A 6,987-nucleotide genomic window follows, 5' to 3' on the forward strand; every position below is an offset into this window, starting at 1 on the left:
GCCGAGTTACGGCTGTAAAGGGATGTGTCTCCCAGCCTCCGCAGACGGGCATCGTCACACCAGGCTGAGCACGTGCTGTAAAGCCAGGCCAGTAGGAGAAGCGGTGCGAGCAGACCGCGGACGCTGTGTAGAGTATGGTCGTGAGAGCTGAACTTGAATATCAGACAGACCTGAGCCGAATCCCGGGTCCAGACATCACTAGCTCTGGGACCCTGGCCAAGTTACTTAACCTCTCGCAACCTGTGTGTGCCCCTAGACAGTGAGACTACCAGTGCCTACCTCACAGAGTTGTCATACAGTCATCACCTAGAACACAGAGCAGAGCGGCCGGCCTAGTCCACAGCTCAAAGAACATACTAGTAATGTTGGCTCTTATTCTCATTAACTGTCTGACAAAGAGCAGATTCCACGGAGGTGGGAAGATTTGCGATGTGTCGTGATGGGATTTCACTGACAGAGAAAGGTCGGGGGTTTGGTGAAAAGGAAGGGTAGCTTACGAAGATGCAGATGCAGACCGTGGCACGGCATGGTTGGACGCCCCCACGGAGCTCAAAGTTGCTCACCTGACGTGTACACAGGAGGGAGAAGTTGGACAAGTGGGTCTGACCCCTGTCTGGACATTTGAACTTTATCCTGTGGGCATCTGGTCAAATGACGATGGGTTTGGGAATCGAACACCTGAGTTCCTTCCCACCACACTTTGGGCGGCGGGATGAACAAGCAATACTAGCCTTTCTGAGCACCAGTGCCCCTGAGGTTAAGTGAGGATAGTGATACTCACCTTTGAGGGCTGATGAATGGTTGACATCAAGGTTCAGGAAATTTCTTCTATAAAGAGCCAGACAATAAATATTTTAGGATCAGCAGACCCTACAGCTTCTGCTGCAAGCACTCGACCCTGCCATTGTAGCATGAATGTCTGATTGTGTTCCAATAAAACTTTATTTATTAAAACAGGCACTGAGCAAAATTTGACTGCAGGGAGTAAAAAAATAAAATAAAGATCCTTAGCACGGTGGCTCAGAGTTCAGGGGCCATTTTTCATGGATCCTTGTATCATGTCCAATGGTTCCAAGACATTGCTGAATGACTTGAAGATCACAGTGAGCTCCCCCTCATCTCAGCTCTAGAGACTGCAATGCATAAAGATAATTTGTTCAGCAGAGTGAGGACTGCTTTGCCAGGAGCGCCGAGTGAGTAATCAATCAATCAGTCCGAGAGCTCATCTCGCATATGGCACGATGCCCTGCGGTGGAGATGTGAGAGGCACTGAGGCAAGATCCTCACACACAGCACGTGGTTTGGTGAGAAATTCCCACGTCCCTGTTGCCTGAGTTCTAGTCACAGTTTTACACAGTTTTCATTGCATGTGATTCTTGAGTGTCACATTTTCCATTTCTTAATCTGTATACAATGAAGAAATTCAAGTAAGCGGCCGTGTGATTCTGTGTTTGACAGAGGGATTCGGAGAGTCGGGAGGGCTTCGTAGGGCCAACTCGAAGGGAGCCATGCCCGTGGCCAGGCCTTCTGGGGTCAGGCTGGCATTGCTTGGGAGGAGGGGACAACCAACAGCCAGTGCATGGTCACCAGGAGCACTGAGGAAGGGGACAGGGAGGGAGATGGGATAAAATGGGAGTAATGGGTGGAGGCAGTCCAATGAAAACTCTTGGTATTTTTGTTGTCACTGGAAGAAGTAGACTTTTTGGCACATAGTATAGATCAGAAGTCAAAAAGTCAATGCCTGGGCGCCTGGGTGGCTCAGTGGGTTAAGCCTCTGCCTTTGGCTCAGGTCATGATCTCAGGGTCCTGGAATTGAGCCCCACATCGGGCTCTCTGCTCAGCGGGGAGCCTGCTTCCCTCCCCCTGCACCTGGCCTGCCTCTCTGCCTACTTGTGATCTCTCTCTCTCTCTCTCTCTCTGTCTCTCTGTCAAATAAATAAATAAAATCTTTAAAAAAAAAAAAAACCCTCAATGCCTGTTGGGGCTGGACAGATAGAAATGAATATAGGTGGGCAGGAGGCAACCACAGGGAGGGATGGGGATGGGAGTGGGGCAAACTGGCAAGTGCATGCCCTGTCTAAGAGGGATGCCAGGACTTGGCTGCAGATGACTGCTGCCATGTGGTCTTGGGCGCTCAAGATGGCAGATTTGATTTGGGGGGGATGTGGGATGGGTTAAATGGGTGATGGGTGTCAAGGAGGGCACCTGTGATGAGTGCTGCTGGGTATTATATGTTAGCGGTGAATTACTGAATTCTACACCTGAAACCAATTTTGCCATATATGTTAACTAATTTGAACTTAAATAAAAACTTGAAATTTTAAAAAAGTCAGAAATTTAGTGCTCACTTCGGCAGCATATACACTAAAATTGGAGTGATACAGAGATTAGCTTGGCCCCTGCCCAAGGGTGACATGCAAATTCATGAAACATTCCATATTTTTAAAGACTCTGAATTTGCCAAAGCAGTTTTGAAAAAGAAAAGCGAAACTGGAGGCATCACAATTCCAGACTTCAAGTTACATTACAAAGCTGTGGGAATCAAAACAGTATGGTACTGACACAAAAGTAGACACAAAAACCCAGAAATAAACCCACGATTATATAGTCAATTAACCTCTGACAAAACAGGAAAGAATATCCAATGGGAAAAAGTCTCTTCAACAACGGGTGTTTGGAAAACTGATTATTTTTATACCATACATAAAAAATAAAATGGATGAAAGACCTAAAAACCTGAAACCATGAAAGTCCTAGAAGAGAGCACAGGCAGTAAATTCTCTGACACTGGCCATAGCAACATTTTTCTAGGTGTGTCTCCTGAGGCAAGGGAAAGACAAGCAAAAATAAGCTATTGGGACTATGTCAAAATAAACAGCTCCTGCACACTGAAGGAAACAATCAACGAAACTAAAAGGCAACCTACTGAATGGGAGAAGATATCTGCAAATGACATATTCAATAAAGGATTAGTATCCAAAATATGTGAAGAACAACACAACATCTAGGAAACAAATCATCCAATTAAAAATGGGCAAACAAATGAACAGACATTTGTTCAAAGAAGACATCCTGATGGCCAACAGACATAGGAAAAGGTGCTCAACATCACTGATCACCAGGGAGTTCCAAATCAAAACCACGGGAGATGCCACCTCACACGTGTCAGAATGGCTGAAATCAACAACACAAAATACGGCACGTATTGGCAAGGATGTGTAGCCACTGTGGAAAGTGTACAGAGTTTCCTCAGAAAGTTAAAAATAGGGGGTGCTTGTCTTTAATTTTTTTTTAAGATTTTATTTATTTATCTGACAGAGAGAGAGAGATCGCAAGTAGGCAGAGGGAGAGGGAAAGGGAGAAGCAGGCTCTCTGCTGAGCAGGGAGCCCGATGCGGGGCTCGATCCCAGGATCCTGAGATCATGACCTGAGCGAAAGGCAGCGGCTTAATCCACTGAGCCACCCAGGCACCCCTTTAATTTCATTTATTTATTTATTTATTTAGTTATTTATTTGAGAAAGAGAGAGAGAGAGAGAGAGAGAGAGCATGTGCAAGTGGGGGTGGGGTAAGGGGGTAGAGGGAGACAGAGAATCTTTTTTTCTTTTTTAAAGATTTATTTATTTATTTATTTATTTGACAGAGATTGCAAGCAGGCAGAGAGGCAGGCAGAGAGAGGGGAGGAAGCAGGCTCCCCGCTGAGCAGAGAGCCCATGAGGGGCTCCATCCCAGGACCCTGGGATCACGACCCTAGCCGAAGGCAGAGGCTTTAACCCACTGAGCCACCCAGGCGCCCCTAGGGAGACAGAGAATCTTGAGCAGGCTCCACACTCAGCCCACAATCCTAGGCAGACCTCAGTCTCATGACTGAGATCATGACCTGAGCCAAAATTAAGAGTTGGACACTTAACCGAATGAGCCAACCAAGCACCCCAAGCGGGCGCCTGTCTTCAAAAAAAAAATAAGTTGGTGGGGGTGGGCACCTGGCTAGATCAGTGGGTAGAACATGCGACTCCTGATCTCAGGGTTGTGAGTTTGAGCCCCACGTTGGGTGTAGAGATTACTTTACAAATCTTTTGTTTAAATAAATAATTTTTTAAAAGTTAAATATGGAAATACCCTACAATCCAGTAATCACACTACTAGGTATTTACCAAAAAAAACCAAAAACACAAATTCAGGGATACGTGCCCCCTGAGCTTTCAGCAGCATTATTTACAATAGCCAAGTTATGGAAGCAGCCCGAGCGTCCATCAACAGACAAATGGGTAAAGGAGATGTGGTGTGTACATACAACAGAGCATTACTCAGCCATAAAAAGAATGAAATCTTGTCATTTGCAACAACATGGATGGAGCTAGAGAGTATCATGCTAAGCGAAATCAGTCTGAGAAAGACAAATACCATATGATTTCGTTCATATGTGAAATTTAAGAAACAAAACAAACAAGAAACGGGGAAAAAAGAGAGAGTCAAACCAAGAAACAGACTCTTAACTATAGAAAACAAACGGACGGTTACTGGAGGGGATGCGGGCGGAGGGGTGGGCAACATGGGTGGTGGGGATTAAGGAGTCGCACTTACGACGAGCACAGGGTGTTACGGAACTGTTGCATCACTACACTGTACACCTGAAACCAACACTGACTGTTAACTACGCGGGAATTAAAACACAATTTTAAAAGGATGTCATTTAGATGGGCATGTAGAAACTCCTGGTTTTCAAAAATTGACCAGTTTTTTAAAAATCAGCATCATGCCCAGGGCACCTGGGTGGCTCCATTGGTTAATGCTCTGACTCTTGATTTCGGCTCAGGTCGTGACCTCGGGGTCATGAGGTCGAGCCCCACGCTGGGCTCCACGCTCACTGGCAAGTCTTCTTGAGATTGTCTCCCGTGCTCTGCCCACCAACCCCCACCCGCCTCAAATAAATAAATAAATCTTTTTTTTTTTTTTTTTTTTAATCAACATCACGTCAGCCAGACAAAACACGGCTGGTTAGATTTTGCCAAAGTGGCCAGTTTGAAAGCTTGAGTGGTGATGGTGGAGCCTTCGGGAAGAACAAGGGGAGCCCTCATAGCCCGTGAGCAAAGTGGCATCGAGTCCTGGCCTCTGCAAACAGAGGCTTCTTCGGCGTTAGACCAGCCGCCAGCTTCACGAGATCCAGAGTTAAATCTGAATTTTAAATAAACAAGGGAATACTGTTTTAGCGTACGTATATCCTAAAAATTGTATAGGACATAGTTATATTAAAATGAAAGTACTTGGGGCACCTGGATGGCTCAGTGGTTTAGGTCTCTGCCTTCGGCTCAGGTCATGATCTCAGGGTCCTGGAATTAAGCCCCGCATGGGGCTTTCTGCTCAGCGGGGAGCCTGCTTCCTCCTCTCTCTGTGCCTGACTCTCCGCCTACTTGTGATCTCTCGCTCTCAAATAAAAAAATAAAAACCTTTAAAAAAAAAAAATGAAAGTACTCACTGTTCCTCAGAAATTCAAGTTCAACTCTAACTGGGCATCTTGCGTTTTTATTTGCTGAACCTGTCACTCTCCCTGGAACCCTACCCAGGCTCCAACAAGGTCATGGTCTCCCAGCTCCTCCCAGCAGCAGGCTCTACACTCAAGGACACAGGGACACAGTGCACAATGCAGATTGCAAAGGAAAAAGGAAGCAGAGCAAACGTTTGAGCACCTGAACACCGCAGTAACATACAAGGTGATACACACGAACTACCCTTGATGCCAAAGGGTGGAGATTCTAGAGCCGCTGGGACCCCTCTAGCTATGTCCTTTGCCCCTAGGAGCCTTGGTCTCCTCATCTCTTACATGGAGAAGGGAATTCCTATCTCACAGGATCACCACAAGGACTCAATGGGATAAACATAAAAGTGTACCGCACGAGTCTGATGCAAAGCAGAGGCACAACAAACATTTGTGCACGCTGAAGGACATTCTTCAACCTCAGAGTGATTGCATTCCCACAGCTCCTGTCACCAGACTAACACCCATCTACTGAGAATCCCAAAGCTGGGGCAAGGGCAGTATGTGACTCCGCCATGGTGGCTGGTATGTCTGGGGACTAGGAGATGGCCGGGATGCTGAGCTCCTGGAGAACTGTCAGGGTCACAGTTCAGGGGGAAAACGAGGGCCCTGGATTTCTGCACTTTGGGGGCTGTATGCCAAGTGTACGGAATACACCTTTTTTATTTATAATGTATTTGACATGCATATGACATGTAATATTATGTAAGTTTAAGGCATTCAACATGGTGATTGGATACATTTACGTACTGTAACATGATTGCCATTGTATTTAGCACCTCTACCATGTCACATAATTATGATTTCTTTTTTATGATAGGAACAATTAAGATCTAGTCTCCTAGCGAGCTTGATAAACACATGCAATATTGTTGTCTATATTCACTATACCATCTGATTAGAACTCTGGAACTTATTTATCTGCTACTAGCAAGTTTATACCCTTAAATAGCCTCTCTCCTATTCCCCCACACCACCCCCAAGCCCTGGTTGCCAACTTTTTACTGTGTTTACATGAGTTTGGCATTTTTCTATTCCACAAATAAGTGATATTATACATTATGAGTCTTCCCCTGACTTATTTCACTTAGCATACTGTCCTCAAGGTCCATCCTTGTTGTGGACAATGGCAGGATTTCCTTCTTTCTCATGAAGAATAATGTGGGGGGGGGGGTTCTTTACCCATTCATCTGTTGACAGGCACATAGCTTGTTTCTGTATCTTGACTACTGTTAAAAATGTTACAATAAGGAGCACCTGGTGGCTCAGTGGGTTAAGCTGCTGCCTTTGGCTCAGGTCATGATCTCGGGGTCCCAGGATCAAGTCCTGAATTGGGCTCTCTGCTCAGCGGGGAGCCTGCTTCCTCCTCTCTCTCTCTGCCTGCTTCTCTGCCTACTTGTGATCTCTCTGTCAAATAAATAAATAAAATCTTTTAAAAAAAAATGTTACGATA

General features: G+C 45.7%; 1 non-coding gene across 1 annotated transcript; it reads left to right on the plus strand.

The window, feature by feature from the left end:
• Positions 1-2,340: 2,340 nt before the first annotated feature.
• On the plus strand, positions 2,341-2,444 carry LOC116573854. Its single transcript, XR_004279041.1, has one exon. It is a non-coding gene; the product is annotated as a U6 spliceosomal RNA (small nuclear RNA).
• The last annotated feature ends 4,543 nt before the right edge of the window (positions 2,445-6,987 follow it).

The sequence above is a fragment of the Mustela erminea genome, chromosome 14 (genome assembly GCF_009829155.1).
Source record: "Mustela erminea isolate mMusErm1 chromosome 14, mMusErm1.Pri, whole genome shotgun sequence".
In the NCBI taxonomy this organism is placed as follows: Eukaryota; Metazoa; Chordata; class Mammalia; order Carnivora; family Mustelidae; genus Mustela; species Mustela erminea.